This window comes from Sminthopsis crassicaudata, chromosome 4 (genome assembly GCF_048593235.1).
Source record: "Sminthopsis crassicaudata isolate SCR6 chromosome 4, ASM4859323v1, whole genome shotgun sequence".
NCBI lineage: Eukaryota > Metazoa > Chordata > Mammalia > Dasyuromorphia > Dasyuridae > Sminthopsis > Sminthopsis crassicaudata.
Window position 1 is genome coordinate 5,908,078 of NC_133620.1, and position 23,629 is coordinate 5,931,706.

Genomic DNA, 23,629 nt, shown 5'->3' on the forward strand with positions numbered 1-23,629 from the left:
GGTGAAGGTTGCTGAGCGATAAAATAATTACATATTACCCAGACCTGCTGCAGAATCCATTTGATTTATATTGGAAATGGGAGGCTTATGTCCAGTGCCAGCGAATTATTACAAGCAAACCATTACTAGCTCTGAGGTTGTCGTTTGCACATACAGAAATCTATTTAGAATTATTCTCACATCATCTAATAACTAAAGACGTGTGATCAGTCAGCAAGATTTTCTGCCTGTAGAATGAATCACTAAAAGGGCCTACTGCATCCCCAGGCCTACCTTCTCACTGCACGATAGGACTCATTATTGGGAAATTTTCCTTTATATGGCTAATCTGCCTGTCTCCAGCTTCATTATCCACTGTTCCTAATTCTGTCCGAGTAGAGTAAGTCTAATCTTCTGTGGGACAGGCCATTCAATGTGTAAAAAATACAGTACCCCTTCTCAGCTCTAGCCAGAGGCACCCCAAAGTTGAATTGTCAGTCACAGGAAGCAGGGGCTTCTCTCTCTGAAGTTTGTCAAATAAAGGCTAGATGATGGCTTCTTAGAGATGTTGTATGGGGGAATGGCCACCTTCCCTTCGAATTGTGATGTGCTCTGATTTCTGTTGCCTTTTCTTCTTTTCTAAAAAGGATCCACTGGATGCACTGGACACCTTCCGAAGTCAAAGATTCCTGTCCCTTTCTGATCTCCTAACTCTAACTTGTAGGTAACCCTTAGAATGCAGACTCCTTTAAAAGCAGAGTATGACTTCCTTTTAAAATTTTTTTAAATTAATTTTAGTAATTTTTTATTTTTCTAAATATATATAAAGATACTTTTCAATATTCACCTCTGCAAAACCTTGTGTTCCAATTTCTTCTCCCTCCCTTCCCCCCACTCCCTCCCATAGACGGCAGGCATTCCAGTATCGCTTAAACACATGCAATTCTTTTAAACATATTTCCACATTTGTCATGCCGCACAAGAAAAATCTCATCAAAAGATGAAAGCTAAAAATGAGATAAAAACAAGCAAACAAATAGCAATAACAAAAATGGTGAAAAAACTGTGCTTGATATTTAGTCTCCATAGTCCTTTCTCTGGATGCAGATAGCACTCTCCATTCCAAGTCTATCGAAATTGCCTTGAATCACCTCATTGTTGAAAAGAGTCAATTCCAACACGATTGATCATCACAAAATCTTGTTGCTGTGTACAATGTTCTTTTGGTTCTGCTCACTTCATTTAGCCTCATATAAGTCTCTCCAGGCTTTTCTGAAACCAGTCTGCTCATTATTTCTTATAGAATAATAATATTCCATTACATTCATATCCCATGATTTCTTCAGCCGTTCTCCAATTGATGGGCATCCAGTCAGCCTTTGGTTCCTTGCCACTACAAAAAGGGCTGCCACAAACATGTTTGCCTTTTTAAATCATCTCTGGAAGACAGAGGATCTGGCTTTCTTTTAGCTTGTGTTAGGACATTTGCTAGGGCTATTAAGCCCTTTTCAGGGCTCCTTTCTACCTTTTGTGTCCACCTGATCCACTCAACTCTACCTGTGACTTCACACGTGGGTAAACCATTTTGACAGACATGTTGAAATCTCTAAAATGGAGCTAACAATAGCATAGCCAGATCAACTGATGCCCCTGTGTGGGCGAGATTGCCTGCTAGAGGAGGGTGAAGTGTTCATCTCCTTCACAAGGTTGTCATGAGGATCAAATGAGATAATGTATGAAGCGCTTAGCCCAGTGCCTGGCAATTTTAGATACTTAGTAAAAGTTGGCTATTATTATTATTATTATACATAAATATACCCATCTATGCTGCTTATCTGTGTATAATAAACCTTTACGTCTTTCCCGTCTAGTTTCCACATCGGTCTTCCTCACTCTGTGTTCCAAGGCAGCTCATTTGCTTTCTGTCCCCTGAATGTGCTCCATCTTCCACCCTTGCACCTTTGTCCTTCCTGGCTCAGCTTCAGGTCACCACTTTCAAAGGATTTCATTTTTTCTTCTCTGCTCATTGGACAAAGTCACTACATATGTTTCTTTGCTTTTTCTCCCTCCTTAAAGAATGTGAACTCCTCAAGAACAGGGATTCTTTGACTTTTAGCTCTACCTAATATTACCTAATAGTTCAGTGCCAGGTACACAATAAGCACTTAATATATGCATTCTACATTAATTATTAGTTCTGGGTTCTAAGTTATTGTTCTCCTCCCAAAAGGAATTCAGGAGATTGTTATAATTACAAATAAAAATTACTAGGGAATAAGCTTGTTCCTTAGTACCATGTCTCCTCTATTCCTGGGTAGAATGCGTTCACCACAAGAGAAGGAGCAAGCTGGACTTCTTATTTAAGAACTGGTAGGTGAGCTTGAGAGAGGCAGTAGACAGGAGTGAGCCACTTCCCCAGGGCACAAACTTGTAGGCACTGCTTGGAGAAGCAAATACCATTCCTCAATATGGATATTGCCTTAATTGCTCTCTTGTCCTTTGTATCACTTTGTACAAGTCTGTCCAAATTCCTTTCCTTGCTTCATCTTCAGCCTATTTTATGCTTTTACAGGTGGTCCTTCAATATTGGAAGGCTCTCTCCCAGTTTGTGTCCCCAGTTCTTCCTTCACCAAGTTCTCATATGGCATCGTCATCATAATCTAGGTTATTTTCCTATGTTACCACAATTCCTCTCTGTGTTTCCTGCCCATTAAACTTAAGGGAATTAATTGGATTGATTCTCATCTGGGTGTGGGCTGGATTGGGACCAATCCCCTTCACAAAGCTTCTTCTGTGACTTGGTGCCAGGGAGCTGTCCATCAAGGACCTCCCTTTGACAGCATTATTGGCTCATCTTTCCTGGTTCCACGGATTCTTGATAATAGGCTCGCTTCTTTCTAGTGAGCTAATGTTTGAATGAAGACGTGGAAAATAACCCTGGATTTGGGTTCAAACCCCAGCAATTGGGCACCCAATGATAAGCCATTTCTCCCCTGTCCTCAGCTGTGAGAGAGGTCTAGGGGAGATGACTCTAGCTGGATTGTTCTGTGACATGTCAATGATATGCTACTTATGTGGATGGTGTGTGTTTTAATTACCCCTTGAGTTAATCGTCATTTTAAATATTCAGCGATTTACAGCCACATTGTATTGTGGGATGATAAATCATTCAGCCATTATAGGAACCAAATGCTTAGGTTCATTGAAAAGAAGGTCTACTTTTGTCAAAGGATTTCACCTAATCCCCTCATCCTGATCATTTCAAGTGCCTCTCACTGTATCATTTATTGGGCTTCGGATTCCGTTGTATGCCATAATGTGGCCTAGAAGAAGTTTTTGTCACTTGGCATTCCAGATGTGAATAGTTAGACTAATTCCTTCCACAATACTATGCGATTTTGTGTTGTTCTAGAAGATGATAGCGTCTGACGCCATCTATAAATATGAACTTTTGACAAAGCCTTGTCATGAATAGACAATTCTTTATTAGTTTGGACATCTTCTGTGACACTGGGAACACTTTGGTGACCATATGCCTCCTTGATTAACATCCCTCAGCAAGTCATTGATAAATATTACTTTTCTAGTCACATTTTTTCAGACTCTAAAATAAGGGTGCACTTTGCTTGAAGGAGAAACTGCTGTGCTTTGTGCCACTTTATGAACTCAAATGCATTCTTGCAATCCCAAGTTAATAAATACGAAGCAATCCTCTATTTGCTCTCATTTGGGTATGTAAACATACAGATTTGATCTATTATTAAAATTTTGCCTTTAAGCGTCTTCTATTTCCTTCTTGATTTTCATAGAGGGAGAAGTTATCCTCCATGCCCACATGAGTCAATCTCACAAAGATTTTATAGAGAAGAGAAAGTTGCCCATTTGCTTGGTAGTTGCCAATGTTATTTTGATTGCCTTTTTTGGATAAAGAAACCATCACTGATCTTGCCCACTTTTTGGAACCTTACCTTCTTTGGGATATCTTAAGAATCTCTCATTCCCGGACTCCTTATCTTCTACTCTGGTTAACCTCTGTCATTCAATGACCTTGGGTTACTGTGTGTTGCTAGAAATAGTCACCGAATTAAGTTGATTTTGTTCACTATAAATGTATGACGAATAACTTCCATTAGGCTCTTCTGGCAGCTTGTCAATCCTTCTTTTCTGTCACTACTTCCCCACAGAGGAAACTTTGGGCAGTTTCTGCTCTCCTTAAGTACATTCTATCCTTAATATGTAGAAAGTGAACTAGCCTTCACTGAGAACGCAAGGACAGTACACAGCACTCCTCATCTTTGATCCTCCAGAATTTGAAACTCTATCACCATTTGTCCTCCTCTCCTCCATCCCTTGTGCCTTCAAGGAGAACACATCAGTCTTTATTGAGGTTAATCCCTCTACCCATATCTTTGAAACCTCCTCTTCTATCTCTTTCAGGCTTTTGCATCAAGATCCAGGGTCTTTTTCTTGTGCATTGTGAGCCTCTCACTCTTCTTTTGCTCTTTTTCATCTGCCTATAAGTGTGTGAAAGTATTTCCCTTAAAATCTTTTCTTTTGATACTCCATTCTCATGCAGCTACATCCCTCATTTCTCCTTCTCTTCATTAGCAAGCTAGTTGAAATTTGCCCACATCCCTTGCTGTCACTCCCTCTGTTTTTTGTGTTATTCCGAATCTGGATCTTATTCTACATCTCCAGCACCAATGATCTTCAAATGATCAAATCCTTTGGCTTTCTTATTCCCCATTGTTCCTGATTTCTTGATTTTGGTAAAGCATTTATTTATTTTAAGACCTTTTGTTTCACTGTTTTTTTTCTAAGTGAACTTTCTGATGAGAAAACTCCCTTTATCAACTCAGGTCAGCACCTTCTCAATAATTTATATAGAGTTGCCTACACTTTTGAGAAGTTAAGTGCCAGTATTTATCCGAGGTAGAATTTGAACTCAAGTCTTCTTGGCTTCCTGGATATCTTAGAACATTGTCCCTCCACCTTTCTCTTGATCATCCTTTTCTCTCTTCTTTTTCTTCTTTCCTCCCTTTCCTGGCAATACATTCTCCCTCGTTGTTCTCTTACAACATTTCTAACTTGTCCTATTTACTTTTGGATAGATTACTCATTTGGCATCATGTCTTCCTCCTGTTTTCGGTGCTAAACCAGTTTTTCTTCTTAGGTCATGAATTCCTTCTAAAAGTGATGCTTTTTAATATCTCAAACATGTCTGATTTGCTTCTTCCTCAGTTGATCTAATATGAGAATTACATTATAATGCCCAATTTCATTTCACTGTTTATTTTGTTCACATTACCGTAGTCATTTTATACATGGCTTTCCTGGCTTCAATGCGCATCAGTTCAGTTGAGTCTTTACATGTGAAGTGATGGAACTCTTGAATTTGAAGTGCTACAGTAGCATCCTAGTAGAGACACGAGGTGAACAAAGATCTAAAAGCTTGAAGGGACTCTGTGGGCCATGTCAATCACTGTCCCCATTTTCCAGGTGGAGAAACTAAGATTCATACTTTCACATTTTTGAGTCAGTATCATAAATTTGTCATACTTTCTGGTTTATGGCTAATTTGATATCAGGCAGTGACATCGTTTCTTTTTTATTTTTTTAAATATTTTCCATGGTGTCCCTTGATGCTCTTGATACTTTTGTCTTTCATATAAATTTTTATTCTGTTCAGTTCTATTAAGTATCCCATTGATATTTTGATGTATATACCATTAAATCAATAAATGAGTATTTGTGGGTTTAATGAGTATTATTATGATTCCCATTAATATGGTATAGTAGAGAATGAACTATCCTTGGAGTCACAGAAAGCCTGAATCCAAGTTTTGCCTCTGACCTAGGAGAATTATATACAAAATACCTTTCCTGGTAGCCATACACCAAATTGGCCCAATCAAGCAGGCAGAACCTAACTCTCACCCTTAGGGTAAGGGAAGGCAGGAGAAATTTTGTTCTGGCATTAGCTGGAAGCTTACTTCTTTCTGATTTGGGTTTTTTCAATAGTGAAGCTTGAATCCCAGAGAGATAAAGTTACCGAGGATTAAGTTGTTTGCTCCTTGGAGGTAAAAGGAGAAGGAAAAGGAGGATGTTGGGGAAAAGAAGGAAGACAAAGAAGGTTGTGAAAGAGGTGGGGGAGGAAAAGGAGGATGATGAAGAAGAAGAATAAGAGATGGAAGATGAAAGAAGAGAAGCATGAGAATCATGTGAGTCTTATAGAGAAGAGTCAGAAGAGGAGCAAAGGAGGAAGATAAGAAACAATAGGAGGAATAGTTTGTTTTGAAACCAACCACAGGATATTAGGGGGAAAATGAGTGAGAGTTTTTTGATATTCAGAAGTTGCAAGAGCTGGATGCTGGAAAAGGACTCCTGTTTGTTTGCAATTGGCCAACTCCTGTTCATTCAAGTCTTTGTGTTGACAGTCATTTCATCCTTCTCTTTTCTTCCTAATAATTCCTTGGAAATGTATTTTAAAAGCTATTATCACAGCCAAGAAAGTGAGGAAGAAATTATATACAAAGCTATATGAGAGAAGTCAGTCTGAGCCTAGGTATCTGTATTTTCTAAGTTTTTTTTTTAATAGGAAAGAAAGTGTGATAACTTGCTTTTTATTGCTTTCATCTCAAATATGTTAAGGCAAGATAATGAACAATGGATGGGAGTTGCAGGTACCAGTTTAAGCTTATAGTCAGGAAAAACTAAAATTGGTGCAATCTCAAAATAGAATGAGCAGACTGAGCAGAATGAGGGGATACTATGGGGAGGCACTGGGTTAGATGCTAGGAATTTAAAGACAACAATGAAAAAGTCCTAATCCTTAAAGATCTCGTAATCAACTGAAGGAATCACGGATGTGCATAGAACTCCCACAATTCCTAGGTGAACCTTACTCTTTAGTGCCATAGCTGGTTGCACATGAAATGGCACAAGTGAGACCATGTAATTTGGCAAAAATGAATTTGGCTTTGATTCAAGTCTCTATCATCATTGCCCAGAAGCCAATTAGTTTCTCTAGATCTCAGTTTCCTCTTCAGCAAAGCCAGATGGTCGCTTCAAATTGTACAAGTCTAGAAAGTACACACAAGTTGCTTTTCTTGGGCAAAAATTGAAATTCTGAAATTTGTAGTTCGGAAGTTAAAAACTGAACAACCACTTGGAACAAAACAAAACTTCATTGTGAAATCAGCTTAGCACTTCCTGCCGTGTTCTGCTTGGAAATGTGGTGTCACCAAACTCAGATAATTAGACTGCATTTTTTAATTAAGCATTTGTTCAATAAGTGATCTCAGAAACAAACAGAACACTGCATTAAAATTGACATTAAGTGATCCACTGTTCACATTACCACACAAAAATGCTTCAGATTATATTCTAGACAATACACAAAAGCACATTATGTCATACCCATGAGTTTCACAAATAATTTGGGTATTAAACAGATCCAGTCCCAGTGTATGACCATCAGGGCTGTTTTCATGGGCATAGGACACAGGTGATTAATATTAATGCTGTCTCTTCATCAGGAAATCTCATCAGGAGTTAGCAGGCCTGCTAAGGGAATAGATTCATTTAAATGAAGAAAAAAATCAGCTCAACTAATAGCATCCACTTCCATCTCCCTACCCTTTGGTATTTCTTTAAGGCCAGCACTAAACCAGTAAACCAACACACATGCTTAGTTGTCCCTTCCAACTAGCCCTCACTGCTACCTGGGTCGATGTAGCTTGTGACAGATGGAATTCCTAGAAGAGGTGACTAGTGGGGGAACTGGAAATGGAAATTTTGATCTTGCTGGATGTCAAGTTCATTTAAGTTTTGAATTATGAATTCTATCCCTTCGTACCTCCACTTAGCCTTCTTTAAGATGGTAAGCAATTTGATATAGATTATACATGTGCAGTCATATGAAACATTTCCTTATTAGTCATTTTGTGGAAGAAAACAAATAAAACGGAAAGAAAGAAAAAGTGAAAAAAAAATAGTCTGCTTTAGTTTGTATTCAGGCTCCATCAATTTTTTTCTCTGCAGTTGGAGAGGAGATTTCAGCATGAGTCCTTTGGGATTTTCTTAGATCATTGTATTATTGAGAGTAGCTAAGTCATTCAAAATCTTCATCACACAATATTTCTGTTACAGTATACAATGTTCTCCTGTTTCTGCTCACTTCACTCTATATCAGTTCAAGTAAGCTTTCCAGGTTTTTCTGAAATCATCCTGTTCATCATTTTTTTAAACAGCAATATTTCATTACAATCATATATCACAGCCTTCAGTCATTCCCCAATTGATGGGCAATCCCACAATCTCCAATTCTTATGTACTGCAAAGAGCTGCAATCAGTAGTTTCATATATATATAATTATATATATATATATATATATATATATATATATATATATATATATATATATATATATATATATATATATATAATTCCTTTTCCTTTGATTTCTTTGAGCATATAGACCTAGTAGTAGTATTGCTGGATCAAAGGGGATGTGCAGTTTTATAGCCCTTTGCACATAGTTCCAAATTGCTCTCCAGAATCAATTCCCAATTCTAGCAACAATGCATTAGTGTCTGTTTTTCCCACATTCCTTCCAACATTTGTAATTTTCCTTTTCTAAAAAGCTAAATCTTAACTTAAATATCCAGTCACAATCTTGTACCCCCAATTGCATGGCATTTTTTGTAAAGCAATGGTCTTAGGGCAGCCAGCTAAATTTCTCCCTCAGAGTGGTATCATCTTACTATAAATATGCTATATTCAAGAAATCAGGCTTTCAACTTTCCACAGCAGAAAAATCAACAAAGAGAAACTTAGAGTAACTTATGTCACTTTGACCAATTGTTAATATAAAAAGTATGATGTTGGGTGTGTATTACACATGGTCTAGAGGACAGAAAAGAAGCTAAAGTATAATAAAGTTCTTATTAATTGTATGTATTTCATAATGTAATCATTTTTATATTGAGAGATGAACAATGGAGGCTCAGGGTTCAATGTTTGCTAAGCAGGGTTCTTTAACAAAACATATTAAACACTTAATTTATGGGCCAAGATACTTGGGTGAACTTGTGGCCACCAATAATCCTGAAGTGTTGGCAACTTTAAGAATCGTGCTGTTGTATGAGTTACCTCTTTGCTTTTTTTTTTCTCCAGAAACCCTGCCTCTTCCCCCTTTTCCTGTCATCTCAGTTGCAAACTTGCAAGCCTTTGAAAACATTGACTCAGGGGTTGGAGAACTGGCCTTAAATCCCAACTCTGATACTTACTATGTGGGCAGGTCCTACTCCTCTCTTTCCCCACCTGTAGATTTGTGGTTTTATAATCCTATGTTGTGACTCACCTTTTCACCTGTTAATACAACACACGCATATACACACATACACATTCAGACATGAACTGACATGAAAGCAGTATGAAGCAATTGCTATGTGAAGTTGAGGATGGGAAGAGGAACTTTCATAGGACTTGACTTGATTTTTAAGGCATGGAGATAGGTCTGGGGAAGTGGGAGGGGCAAGATATCACAGAAACTACATACTCTCACTACACTATATACATATACTACTCTATAGACACTACATAAGCAAAGGAGTGGAGGTAGGAGAGCTCTTAATCCACTTTGGCTGGCACAGAGTGCAGTAGGACTAAAAACTTTGGCTGCTGCCAGTTGTGATCAGACCCCTGCACCTTAGGATCATCACTTCAACAACTGGGGGAATCTGGATTAAAAAAGATCACTTAGATCTATATTAGCTGCTATATTCCAGATAAGCTGATAAAAGACTCTGTGAAGGTACTTGTGTAAGGAGTAAAGACAAAGAGATGAATTTAATTTGTGAAAACTTCCCATTCCTCCTAGACCATCAACTGTTCTTTTTCTTTGTAGTTTTGAGGTGCTCAGGAACCCAATCCCACCCACTGATTTCCTATTTTGTTGCTTCTCTGAAGCTAATAAATCATTCGCTGATTTATCTTTTAATTAAATAATAATAAATAATGAATGAATGAATAATAAATAAATAATAATTAAAAAGTTAAATAATAATGGCCTGGGTAATGCTGGGTCTGTTCATCTTTCTGCTGTTGCTGTTGCTGTTGCTGCTATAACCTTGATCTGCTAATCCTGGACCTCAGAACCTAGAACAATGCTGGACAGATAGACCCGGGACTAGGGACTATGAGTTCTCCGGAATAGGCTACACCAGAAGATCAGCAGCACCTTCTCTGCCACTTGGGGCTGTCCCCAGAGCAGCAGATCTCGAAGAGCGGGCTAGGGACCCTGGGGGACCTCAGGGTCCTTGCAGTCCTGGGCAAAACGGTTTTCATCGTATTGCTGAGATGTTCTAATTCCTAATATATATATATATATAAATACTGATGGAAACCACCCACATAAACAGAAGCTCTGTGATCCTCAATAACTTTTAAGAGTGTTGAGAGACCCCAAGACTGAAAGCTCTAGAAAATGCTGTTTCAGAACTCTGAGCATGTGCAAATGCAGGTTGGGGAGGTAGAGCTTGAACCTTTACCTTCTTGGCTTCAAGGAAAGTCCTTTATCTACTAAACTAGGTTGCCTCTTCCCTGCTATGTAGGAGGTGTTTAATAAATGCTGATAGATTAAAGTGTAGCTCGGATACTTAAGCACCTCGGTGGAGGAAGGTCATTGGAGGGAATGTAAAAACTCAAGTTGGAATCGTAGCCTAGATGGAGAAAAGCATGACATTTACTAGGGATTATTGTAAATTCTAACACTTGGTTTCAAAAATCCAAGTTTGTCAATCCAGGATGGTGAGGTGTTCCTTCGACTTGTCAGATGTGTCTGACATTTGTGGGGGTGCTAGGCACTGTGCTAAGTGCTTTTCATATATCATCTCATTTGATCCCTACAGGTGCTATCATGAGCCCCATTTTACAGATGAGGAAACTGAGGTAGACAGAAGTGAAGTGAGTTGCTTTAAGTATCTGAGATGAGATTTGAACTCAGGTGCTCCTGACTCTAGCCCAGCATTCTATCTGAGCTCAGTATTAAATTCATGCTCCACGGAGTTACTATGTGGCAGACATATTAGCTATTAATTTCTTCTTTTTGGAGTTTGAATAAAAAATGTAAAGCTTATGATGTCAGAGATGAATTGAACTTGACCTCAATGGTTTTTTCACACTCCTCCATTCTCCCCCCCCACTCCCGTTTCTCTGCTTGGGGACTTCTCTCCATCATCCTCTCCATATGTAGTACAAGTTTCTGCCTCTTTCTCTCTGATGACTCTCAGACCTCCGTTTAAAGGGGAGGGCGGACCAGCACCGTGCCTTTTTTTTTTTTTTTTTTTTTTTTTTTTTTTTTGAGGTAAATTTGATGAGGTTTTTATTCACATTCACTTGATAATTTAAAGCAGAAATTTAGGTGAAAGTAGATGATTTTAATCTCATTTTGACCCAAGTTTTTGCTTAATTTAAAACATTTCTGATGCTGGAAAATTTAATTCTCCTCATTGGGAAGCACACGTTTGCACACATTCACTGAAAACCATCTTGGTACTAAATGAGAACGGCTGTTGGGTTTTAGGAATCAGAAACGTTATACTAATGAATGCCTGATGAGATACTCTTCATCCTACTGACTAATTTAGTACAGGAGTTCTTGGCCTTTTCTGTGTCTTGCACTTTTCTGTCAGTATGCTGCAGCCTACTGTCCCTTTCCCTGTAGAATATTTTTAGGAAAACACCTAGGGTCGCAAAAGAAAATAATTTTTGTTAAGAAATACAGTTAGCAAAATATTTAAGCAACAAATAAGCACAAGTTCAAAGGCCCCTATCCAGGGGTCCTTAAGGATCTGTGGACCCAGGTCAAGAACTCCTGAAGTAGATGGATCTATTTTGTAGATCTGTGAGAGCCAAATTAATTGAGTAATGATGGAACAATGCTTGAACCAGTGGCTCCCTATAAACGAGGTCTTTGTGTGGATACTAATTATGGCCCCATTCCAGAGAAGGTCTGGAAAAAGTGGCCTTTGGCCAGTTTTCCTTTAGGGGAGTCTGGGAGGGTGTGAAGCTTGTCTGGAGCTTTCTCAAGGCTTTGGATTTTAAGCTGCATCTGAGCCAAGAGGTATTTTTTTTCCCTGTATATTTACTGCTTCTGTTGTTTTATGGGAAATACTTTGAGGTTCTTGTTGATGTATTGAAAACCTTCCCAGGTTGGAAGGAAATGTCCTTCCATGTTTCCAAGTAGCATTTGGTAGACTCTTTGAGGTCATAAATTTCTTGCTCTTCCAATATCTTTTTCAGATTTCATTTCCTTATTAAAAACCAAAGTGTGAGCCTTGGAGTTCACGACTGTTCTATCTAATCTTTTCTTTTTCTATTACTGTTAGACCAAGCTATATGTTGGTGACATTTCCCATATTTTAAAAAATAACAAAAGAAAAAATGAAAAAAAATTGCTTAGAATATTAATTATAATGGTGTCATATTTTAATTGCTTATTACATAAATGGGAAATTTAATTCAAAACAGAGTTGGTTAAAGAAAAAGAAGATTCAGTTCTTGTCAGTTCTCCTGTTTCTGCTATCTCCTCTAATGGAAGCAGGCACCCTGTTATTTTCTGTAACATATCATGAGGATAATTGGATAATCTGTGTCATTTCCCACCCTTTAAAAGAAAGCTATTTACCTGTTAGTGCATCCAAAATTATTATGTAATTTGGAAATTTCATCATTAGCATTCTGCATTCAAAAGGCAACCCTTTAAGTAGTCAACTCTTAGGGCCCCATTTTCTGAATTAGGCATTTTGAAAGCTCTATCAGAAAACAGAATTACCCTCAAATCTGAGTCTTGTCTAAAAATTAGCCAGGCAAAAATGAAAATGAACATTAGTTGTCAAGGGAACTGTTCCTTCTCTCTATGGGCAAAAAGAAAGAAAGAAAGAAAAAGCTCCACTTCCTCCCCTCTCTTTCCTCCCCTTAGGTGTGGTTCTCTCCTCTTCTGCTACAGACAGATCTCAGCTCCTCTGAACCTTTGAAATCCCCTGCCATCATATTAACCTTCTGGCATCAAGCCTCTTTGGGATTAATGACTCAGTCAAAAAAAATGAGACCAAAAAGAGGAGTAAGCCACATTAATAGAGCGCTTCCAAGTGCTCAGAATGCTTCATCTTTACCATTGCAATATAGTGTTGTATAAGTCTACAAAGTGGACGATGGAAATTATCACAGCTGAAGAAACTCAAGGTCAGAGATGAGCTGACATCTGATGCTCTCAGGAGCAGTGGAGGCTGAACTGAGCTAAGACCTTCTTCTCTCTGAGCTAAACTTCTCTGTCCCAATGAACTTGTGAAGGAAGTGACTTTGGGGGCACGGGCCATCAGGGTGTTCAGAACATTAAGTAGTTTGGGATTTGCATGCCATCTCTCTGACCCATATCCTTTTTATTAAAAAACAAAAATTGGAATAAAACTTGATGAAGATTCTAACCCTAAATAACCTCAACCACTTACTAGTTGTATGATGTCATACAAATCACTTCTTTTCTCAGCCTGTTTTCTTCTCTGTAAAATGGGGAGAATACAAACACTTACTTTATACTATCTATAGGGTTGTTCACATGTGTAAAGGGCTTTGCAAACCTTAAAATGCTATCTCATTGGTAGCTGTTCTATCAATAGTCATATGAAAAAATGCCAAAAGAAATAAAATATTATTTTTCACAATTGCTAAGTTTTTAAGACAACCACAATCACAGAAGGCAATTTCAAATAAAACTCAGGACGAGTTACCTCATACAATTGGGATTCATCTCTCTGAGCCTTATTTGCAAAAAGAAGAGGTTGACTTATTTTCTATCATATTTTATTTTTTCCCAATTACATGTTAAAACAATTTAAAAGTATTTTCTTTTTTTTTAATTTTAATTTTATTTTTCCCTGAGGCTGGGGTTAAGTGACTTGCCCAGGATCACACAGCTAGGAAGTGTTAAGTGTCTGAGACCAGATTTGAACTCTGGTCCTCCTGAATTCAAGGCTGGTGCTTTACCTACTGCACCACCTAGGTGCCCCCCTTCAAAGTATTTTCTTAAAAAAAGTTTCAAGTTACAAATTTTATTCCTTTCTCCCTCCCTCCCCTCTTGCTTTCCTGAGATGGTAAGCAATCTATATAGATTATACATGTACAATCATGTAAAACATTTCCATGTTACTTTGTACAAGAAAGTTTGAACAAAAAAAAAAAAAGGAAAGATGGAAGGAAGAAAAGAAGGAAAGAAGGAAGAAAGGAAGGAAGGGAGGAAAGAAGGGAAGGATGGAATATTGTAAGATCCTTAGATTGTAAAATCCTTGAAAAAACAGACTGTCTTATTCACATGTATTTGTCTCCCCAGCACAGTATCTGGCATACGAATGCCTAATAAATGTTCTATTTGTCTATTATCTATCTACCTACCTTGGTCATTTTATAATTCCATAATACAATAATATGAGATTGACACTCTTAGAAAAATCTCTTTTTTTCTTAACCCAGAGGCTGAGTACTAAATTGAAAGTATACCTAGAGAATTGTATTTGGAGTATATTTATGTGCACAAATAAATGATGACCATTTGGACCAAAATGATGATTCAATTCAATTAAAAAAAAAAAAACAGAAAACATTTAGTTGTATCATTTTGACTGATCTTTGTACTTACCCATCTTTACTTGTGTCGCACAAATTTTATTTTTAAACTTGAAGTTAATTAGGAGAATTTAAAATTTTTCTTTTATTAAATATTGTTATTTGGGGTTTACATGTTTTCTCCTAAATATTTGACTTTACTCAAGCCTATCTTTCGTTAATATTAATCTCACCTGACTAAAACATAACTCATAGAATAATAGTACTAAGGGAATATTTTTTATATTCCTGAGATAAGAAGCCAAAAGGTTGTTTAAGCTTCTCAAAGTAATTTAACTTGTCTTATTTGAGGAAAGATTCCTCTGGCTTTAACCTTTTGGTAATTTCCATGATGTGTAAATCTACCCTTCTCCAGTAGCCTGCTGTCGATTTTTTTTTTTTTGAAGTAGCCTTGTAGCTATATAGTGTACATGCTCCAATATATAATTTAGGATTATTTAGTTTGTCTAATTTGTCTAATTCAGTTTATTTGACCTTAATGACATTGAAGGAAGCATGAGGTCATGATTCTGTGGGAACTTTATGGCCTAATTGGCCATAAAGATTACTGTTGGCTAAAAATATTATTTCACAGTCTCTCTGACATAATTTTTCTTCCTATAAAAAACTCTGTGTTCAGGATTATTGTTTTCTGAGCTCTAAATATGTGCTTCAACATAAAACCTAGGTTTTCGCCTCTGTAATTTCTGTGTTGCGATAGCATCATTTGGCAACAGATAAATTTTTCCCATAATAAAACATTTCCTTATGCATCTCAGGGGTACGTCCAGAATTTTAGACTGGTGAATTGCCAAAACGGGTGGCTAAAACTTCTTTGTGTAAGTCACTCTGGCTGTAGTCAGAGGCTGGCATATAGAGGCTGACTTGGTGGATATGCTGCTGAAATTTTGCTGAAATACTGTGATTTTTTCCTTTCTTTTTTATTCTTTTTATAAGACATGGATCTCGAAGTAAGTGTGTGCATCGAACATAAATTTGGAAATAAAGGTGATGTTAAAATGTACAAGTGTATGTGTGTGTATATATGTGGGCACATATACGTACATATATATTTATACATCTCTACCTGTTGAACGCTGTGGGTAAGTTTGTTCCTGGGCAGTTACTTTGGAAAGATGTGCACACCGACGCATCAGAGAGAGCTATCTTAGTGCTTGGAAGGCTCTGAAGGAAAGTGTGGGAGAGAAGCTGTATTAGACTGTCTCCCAAACGCAAGTCCCTGGGGCCATTGTGCTGACCTCATTGTGCCTGGAGAACCTGCACAGTCTGCCAGCGCCCTGCCAGGACACTGAGTCACTTCCACTTGCATTGCCAAGAACATTTGGAAGATCACCTGGCAAGATAAGGTGCCAGATGCTGAGGCTCTTTCTTGAGCTGAATTGCCGAGCATTCAGACGCCCCTGGAGCGCCCACAGCTCCAAAGACCCGGCCACATTGTTGGAATGCCGCGCAGGCTCTTGTCTGAAAGCTTTTTTACTGAGAACTCGCCCAGGGCAAGCTCCCCACGGTGGTCGTCGGGGGTGACACGGGGCTCCCATGGTCTCTGAAGAACTTTGGAGTTACCGTAACATGGGAGACTTTGGCAAAGGTGGCCCAATGGGTCCGACTGCCTCGAAGAGAGTGCTGAGCTCTGGAAATGAAGCAGAATCCCAAAGGAAAGGAGATGTGCAGGTTCAGAGAGATTTCCATTTGAAATGTTCTTAGGTCCATTTGTGCCCCATCTGTGGTAGAGCCTTCCCAGCTTTAATCTGGTCCTTGCCGGTCAGACAACCTTGATCCCAACACAGTAGCATCACTTGGGTGCTCTTCAAGGATGGAGGGCTACTATGCAGTTAGGAGGGACAGGCCCTGCAGGGCCACAAGGCCTGGAGATTAGGAGACCTGAGCCCAAATCCGGCCTCAGACACTAACTGAGCAAGTCTCTTCACCCATGTGCCTCAGTTTTCACAGCTGTAAAATGAGATGGAGAAGGAAATGGCAAACCCGTCCGGTATCTTTGCCAAGAGAACTGCAAAAGGGTCACAAAAAGCCAGACATGACTGAAATGACTGAACAGCAACCACAAAATATACCTCACAATAATGGTGCTTAAGAAGCCATTCAAGAATTTAAAACCAGGAGAGGGAAGACTCCATGAGGAGAAAGTGTGCCATTGACTGGCAGGCTGTAGCCACAGAGGTCCAGGGGACTAACCCCAAGAGGGGTAGCAGGGAAGGGAGATGACCTTATTGATTAGTGGCCTAGCCCAAAGAGGAATTAGCATCCTGAAGGAGTTAGCTAGAGCAAGGAGAAAGATACCAGGAGGTGGAAGTGCCCTGTGGCGGGCTAGCTCTGAAAAGGAGTTAGTGAAGACCTGTAATATGAGCAGATCTTTTAGAGGGGGAAGTATAACGGGGAGGAGGGGAGGGAAGGTTAGGATTTGACCTCATAACTTGGTTTTCTGATTGGGTAAGTAAAAGAGGGTTTCTAGAGAACTCCCCCTGGAGCAGGACTGTAATTAAAAATCCACTTGGGCTAAAGACCCAGTTAAGGACCAAGACTCTCTGGAGGCTGAGAAGATTACACCCCTTTCCTTCCCTGCTTGCCTCAGGGGGTCGGCTAGCAGTGCTCCAGGTTTTTTCTGCTAAAGCCCATTGACCCACCCAGGACCTCATCACCTCATCGTGGACACTCTCGACTTGTCCAAGAGAAGCAAATCCCTCCTATTACTTGGGGAGTTAAGAGGAAATGAGGCGAATGGGAGATTTGGGGGGGGGGAAGTTGCCTAGAGCAAAGGGACATGAGAATAGGAAAGGGAGAATTTAAGCAAGATCTGGGAAGGGCAGACAGGCCCAGCACATTCCTGTGAGGGATTTCCCTCACGCTCTGCTGGTTAATCTCTGGCAGACGCTCTTCCTTGAGGTCCATCTCCGGGTGATTTGTGTGACTTACATGGAGGGAACTGTATCAGGGGCCTCGGAGCATTCTGTGCTCCGTGATCCCATGGAGACAGAAAAAAGGTTGGAAAGTAGGCTTTGAGCCAAGTCTCTTACTTGTCCATTGTAATTTGTACCTCCTATCCCTGCCTAATTGGTAAGCTCCTTGTGGAAAGAGATTATTTTAGTATCTCCTGAATTTAGTACAAATGTCTGGAAAACAGTAGATGCTTAATGAATGCTTCTTGACTGGTAAAAAGGGTCTTTGCTGCTAATCTCTATTGCTGTTATCCTATTGAAGAACTGATTTGGCACCTTCCAAACTCCTCTGGAGCCAAGCTCTGATCACCCCACCTTAGTTATGACCCTCAATGTTTTATATTCCCTTTGTACCTGTTATGGAAAATAAAAACACCTTAGATGCCTCGTGTTTCTCAGTAGAAGTGTTTGAGAGTCCCGGGGCACAGAAGAACAATGTGGGGGAGAGAGACAGGTTAAGGTTGGGGGTAGGATGTGCATTTAGAGTTAGGGTGATGCAGGCACCAAAAGTTGGGGTTCGGTCACGTGAAGAATTCACACAGGTTGGTGTCTTTGGCAAAAGGTAGATTTATTTAGGGAAGAGGTTACAGACAAAATGAAGGAACACAATGGACACCAGGAATGATAAATATGAAATAGAGTTGGAGAACATGAAAAGGCAAATTTCTCTATGGAACTCACAATTACCCGTGGAAAAGGGAGCACCGCATGAAGTTGGGGCATGTCCTTAGTCGACAACTGTTAGGATTACAACCTGAGTTCTCACTTAGTAATCCTAACAGACAACTAAATCCTGAAAGGGCGTTAGCCCCCCAAGAGCGTTAGTCAGCTATAAGGAGGAGAAGTGGGGTCTGAGGCACGGTGGGGTAGGAGGGATCACGTGGCTGGGGAGGGGAGAGGGAAAGAAAACGTTAACCCCAGGGACTGGATCTCTGACAGGGCGTGGCAAGGTGCAGTGGACTAAGATCCCCCCAGGGGTGGGCCTCAGGGGTCTGACATACCTTGGATTTTTCCCCAGTTACATTCAAAACAAAATTCTGGGGGTTCTAGTTTCTCTTTCTTATCCTTGTCCACAATTAAGAAACCATATGTGAAATTATGCAAAACATTTCTATAAAAATCAAGTTGTTGTGTGAGGCAGGTGTTAGATCCCCTTCCCCAATCGGAGACAAGTTCAGGCACAAAAGGAAAGCATTTACTTAGTCCCTGTAGGGAGAGGCCCAAGCCCACCCGGAGGCATCTCAGCTCCCAACATGGGCTAGACCCTATGAACCAGAAACAGTAAAGTTGGTTAAATAACAAAAGACCCACGTTTTTTCATGGGTTGGACTAAAAGGAAATAACCATCACTGACCAGTGGTCACCCATGTTTGCTTCCTCTGGGTCACATCACTTCCTGTAGCTGACCTAGGGCCCAGACCTTTAGAGACCTCCGGGCTTTGAGATAATGTGACTTCCAGCAGCCTGGGGCCCAAGGCAGAGCTCTGGGAATAGGGATCATGTGACTTAGGGATAGGGTCTGACCCACTCCATCTCACAGACTTTTTGAGAAAACTTCACCTGGTCCCATTCATTCTGAAAGAAAACATAGACCTCCCACCCTAATGAAAAGAAAAATTTTTTCTTGATTTTTCTAGAGCATTTTACACACGTGATCTTGCCTTTTCCTTTCAATTCTTGTGAGGTACATTCTCTGTACACTCCACTCTTGAGGAAATTGAGACTGAGAAGGAGCCTTCCTCAGGGTTGGGTAACTAGTGAGAATCTGAGTCTGGACTAAGATCTTTGATACCACCGAGGGGATGGGGGCTGAACTAGTGGTCAGGGAAGTGGAGAGAGAAGAGAAGTTATTGATGAGACGGTGAGGTTTGGACTTGGTCCTGAAAGGCCATCGATGGCCTCCACCAGAAACAGGGAAGCCAAGCAGAGGAAAAGGTTTGGAGGGAAAATAGATGGATCCTGTGTCAGACACGTGGTGGTTGATATGCCACAGGACCTCCAGCTTCCCCCGTCCAAGCTGTTGGTATTGCGACATGTGAGGTGGGAAGGTTAGGGGCTGGACATATAAGGATGGGAATCGCCATCCTAGAGATGACCACCAAACTCCGTGAGAAGGTCTCAGGACAGTTTTGTGGCGGAGTTAGTGGCCTGGATGTGGACGCCACTGAGGAGTGGCCAGAGAAGTTGGAGGAGAGAGGAGAGCATGTCCAGGAGATGCCAGGAGTATCCCAGGGTCCAGTGGCACAAGTCCAGAGGGAGTTAGAAAGGCCAGCGCATCTTACACTGGCAGCGCTGGGAAGGGAGCTTCAGGTCAGGGAAGAAGTCAGGAGCCAGATGGCAGGGCTGAGACTTGGGAAGAGAGAAAGTTGAGGGGGTAAGTATGGAAAGGTTTTCCTAGGATTTTGGCTGAGAATAGCAAGAAAGTTCAGGATGATAGCTTGGTAGTAGCTAGCGTGAATGCCGTGCCAATGAAGGAGGGAGACTTGGGAAAAAACCATCATATACGGAGAGATGAACTCTTGGGGGTAGGGAATGAGTGGGGGGCAGTTTGTTGGAGAAGACAGTAAGGGATGGGATGAAAAGTACCAGGAGGTGCTGGCCTGGGTGAGAGTAAAGGTCACCTCTGCCAGAGGCTGGAGTTAAGGAGAAAGAATGAAGTCAAGGGGCTTAGAAACGTAAGGAAGCGAGAGTGGATGGAGCCCTTAGCTAAGAGGGGGAGGGAAAGCGGTGGTGTAGAAAGCTTGAGGAAAGAAGAGAAGATTCACAGGAAGGAGAAGAGCCATGTCCCTCTCCTGAGGGAGGAGTCTCGTTCCTTTGCTCCCCAAGGGCCTAATTGCACTGAAGCCACACGTTTGCAGTGGGTTTGGTTGACAGGAGTACTTGGTTTTCTCCAACTCTGCAGCAGCAGCATGTGATCAGGAGCAGAAGAGGCAGATGGCAGGAATAATCCAGGGTTAGATTTTGGCAAAGACAAGGGATTTGTGAGTGGAGGAGGACGAAGAATTGAATTGGTTACCTGCCGTGATGGCCTCGGGAAGTGCGGATGGATGAGAGAACTGGGAGCCAGGGTGAGTAGGGACAGAGGGAACGTTTATTAAGCGTTCACCAGGACTTTGGCACTATACCCAAGGCCAAGGACGCAAATGCAAGCTTATAGACAGTCTTAGTTCTCAAGGAACTTCCATTTTATGAGGAAGACAACCAGAGAAAGGGAAATGCAAGAGTGGTGGGTGGTGGAAGATCACAGGAGCAGCCATCTGTGAGCGCCCAGCAAACAGGACAGGGCCCCTGCTGCGGTTTTTCCTGTCACCCTCTTGCCTTTCATAGGCGATCCCAGGATCCGGTCCATGCTCCTCGTTCAACATTTAGAGCCCTTCCTCTCCATCGTAGCCATCTACGACATTCCTTGACGTAAGGCCCACTGGCCAAGTCTCCCTTCCTGCTGTTCTCCGCACTTGACAGATACTCTCCCACTCCCGCACCTTTGGCTAGCCTCTCCCTACCCTTCCCTCCCCGCCCCTGCCTGAGAATGACTGCCTCAGCTGAAACTGAGCTCCCACATGATGCTTGTCTTGATTTTCCAGCTGCCAGGGCCTTTTCTTCCCAGAGTATCTGTTCTTATTTTTTGTTCAGTCACTTATTAAGCGCTCACACATGCCGGACACTGAGCTGAGTGCTGAGGACGCTCAGAAAGGCAAAGGTTGAGAGGCTCACACTCCAAGCCTCTATCTACGTACCAGACGTGTGCATTTAAGTGGGCAGGAACCATCCACGTCTGGCTGTACTTCGGATTTCAGGTGCGCTTTCCTGGTTGTCTTTGGGCACTTAGAGTACCTAACAGAGACTGCAGATAAGACATGTTTGACCATTGACTTCTGGTGTCCGTGGCGGATGAGCACTTGTCAGGCCTGTTCCACCAGGCTTGCCTTTGGAGTCTGATTTACACTCACTCACTGCCCAGACCCGGCAATCCTCAAATTCTGTGTTTTCTGGTACAGCCTGGGGCTCAAACTTCAGTGTGGGTAGAAAACTGCCCTCACGGATGGAGAAAATGAGCTCCAGGGTCCGTGTCGGACCCTGACATATGCATGCCCTCCATGGGCAGCGGCTCCTTCCACACCCACGAGCGCGGGTTGTGTGGCTTCCTGAGCTGTTGTGAAGCTACACGCAGGACGGACTGAGGGAAAAGTGCCTCTTACAGCACTGCTGGAGACAGCGGGGTGGAAGCCAACTGCTCTTCCCACTTTCTGATAGAACCCCATTGCCAGAGAGATATTCCCAGAGATCCCCTCTGGGGGATCCAGAGTCATCTCTGGAGTACGCTCTGTCCTTTCAAACTAAATCAAAGGACAGACGGCCGGAACCCTTTGTCAGCGCTTCTGGAAAGAGTGGGGGCCCCAAAGAGTGAGACAGAGAGTTCTTCCCCCCCCCCCGGCTCCCTGCCACCCCCTCCTCCTTTGCCAGGGGAGCTCTGCTTGGGGCCGGCCGACCCTCCGGAGGTTTCACTTTACATGGGATCAATGGAGATTTCAGTCTGTTTTGAATGTGTGGTTTGGCTCCCACTAAATTGAGTTTGGAATCTTGGATCCAAATCCTTGGACCTGAAACTGAATAAATCTCTGAGGAAAGGACTTGTTGAAATGGCTCCCCCCTCTCTTTTTTCATTCGTCATGCCAGGATCAGGGTGCCCATTTCATTAAGAACATATTTTTTACCTTGTACCCTCAGTTACAAAGACTTCTTTGTATGGCTTCTATAAGGCTGCATCTCACCAGTTTGGGCAAATCAAGCCCAAGTATTCTGGAGCGAAGGCAAGTGAAGAGGCTCAGGGGATAGAGGGTCAGGTCTGCATTGGGAAGACCCGAGTTCAAATCCATACACGTTCCAGCTGTATGACCCTAGGCAAGTCACTGTTTGCCTCAGTTTCCTCATCTCTAAAATGAGCTAGGGAAGGAATGGCAAACCACTCCGGTGTCTCCAAGAAAACCCCTAATGGGCCATAAAGAGTTGGAATTGTCTCGATGACTACCCCTAGCAGGAGAGATACGAGGGTAGGATGGAGAGGGGAGCACCGATTATCTCTGACATGGCTCCTCTGTTTCCTTGAATACCCCCACTCCTAACCTCCCTCAGGCAGACCTTGGAACAAAATGAGAGGGATAAAAAGCTTCGTTTGTCTGAAAACATTTCCTTTGCAATGTTTCCAAAGCTTATTTGTATGGTTGTTTCTGGTTGTTTGTTTGTTTTTTGGGGGAAGGGTGAGGTGTTGATTTTATTGGGCGCCTTACTAAAATACAGTCCTCCTCCAAACTAGATGTAAGCAAACCCATCCCGGCCAGGGAGACAACACAGGAGTCTGCTACGGGAACATCATTTACAAGAAGCAGATGATGAAACTGAGGGTTACATAACGGCCATGATGAGCCAGGACAGAATCCTGCAGGAGGAGGGCGGAGGAGGACCCTGGATGCTGCATATTCCATCAGATGTGGTCTTTAGCTCGGCTGTTTTGGCTAAAGTGTTTTTTCTTTTTGCACAGGGCAAGGCTAGGGGGAAAGCCATGGGAGAGGGAGAAATGATGGTGTTCTAAAAACAACACACCAGTTAAACTCTTAATATAATTAAAAAAATAAAAATACACATTTTATTTTCCTCAATAATATTTAAAACACTTTTTAATATTTAAAAAACCTTTACGATCCATATTCTTTCCAAATTTCTCCTTCCCTTCCCCACAGCTTGCTTATATAAGTAATCTGATGTGGGTTATACATGTGCAATAAGGTAAAACATTTTCATATCAGTCATTTTGTGGAAGAAAACCTAACTTCACTCCCCCGAAAAAAGAACACTGAAAAATAGCCCACTTTAGTCCGTATTTAGATGGTGTCGGCTCTTTCTGTGGAGGAAGAAGCATTTTTCAGCACGAGTCCTTTGGGACTTGGCTTGGATCGTTGTATTGCCGAGAAGAAGGAAGCCATTCACAGGGGACCATCATACAGTATCGCTG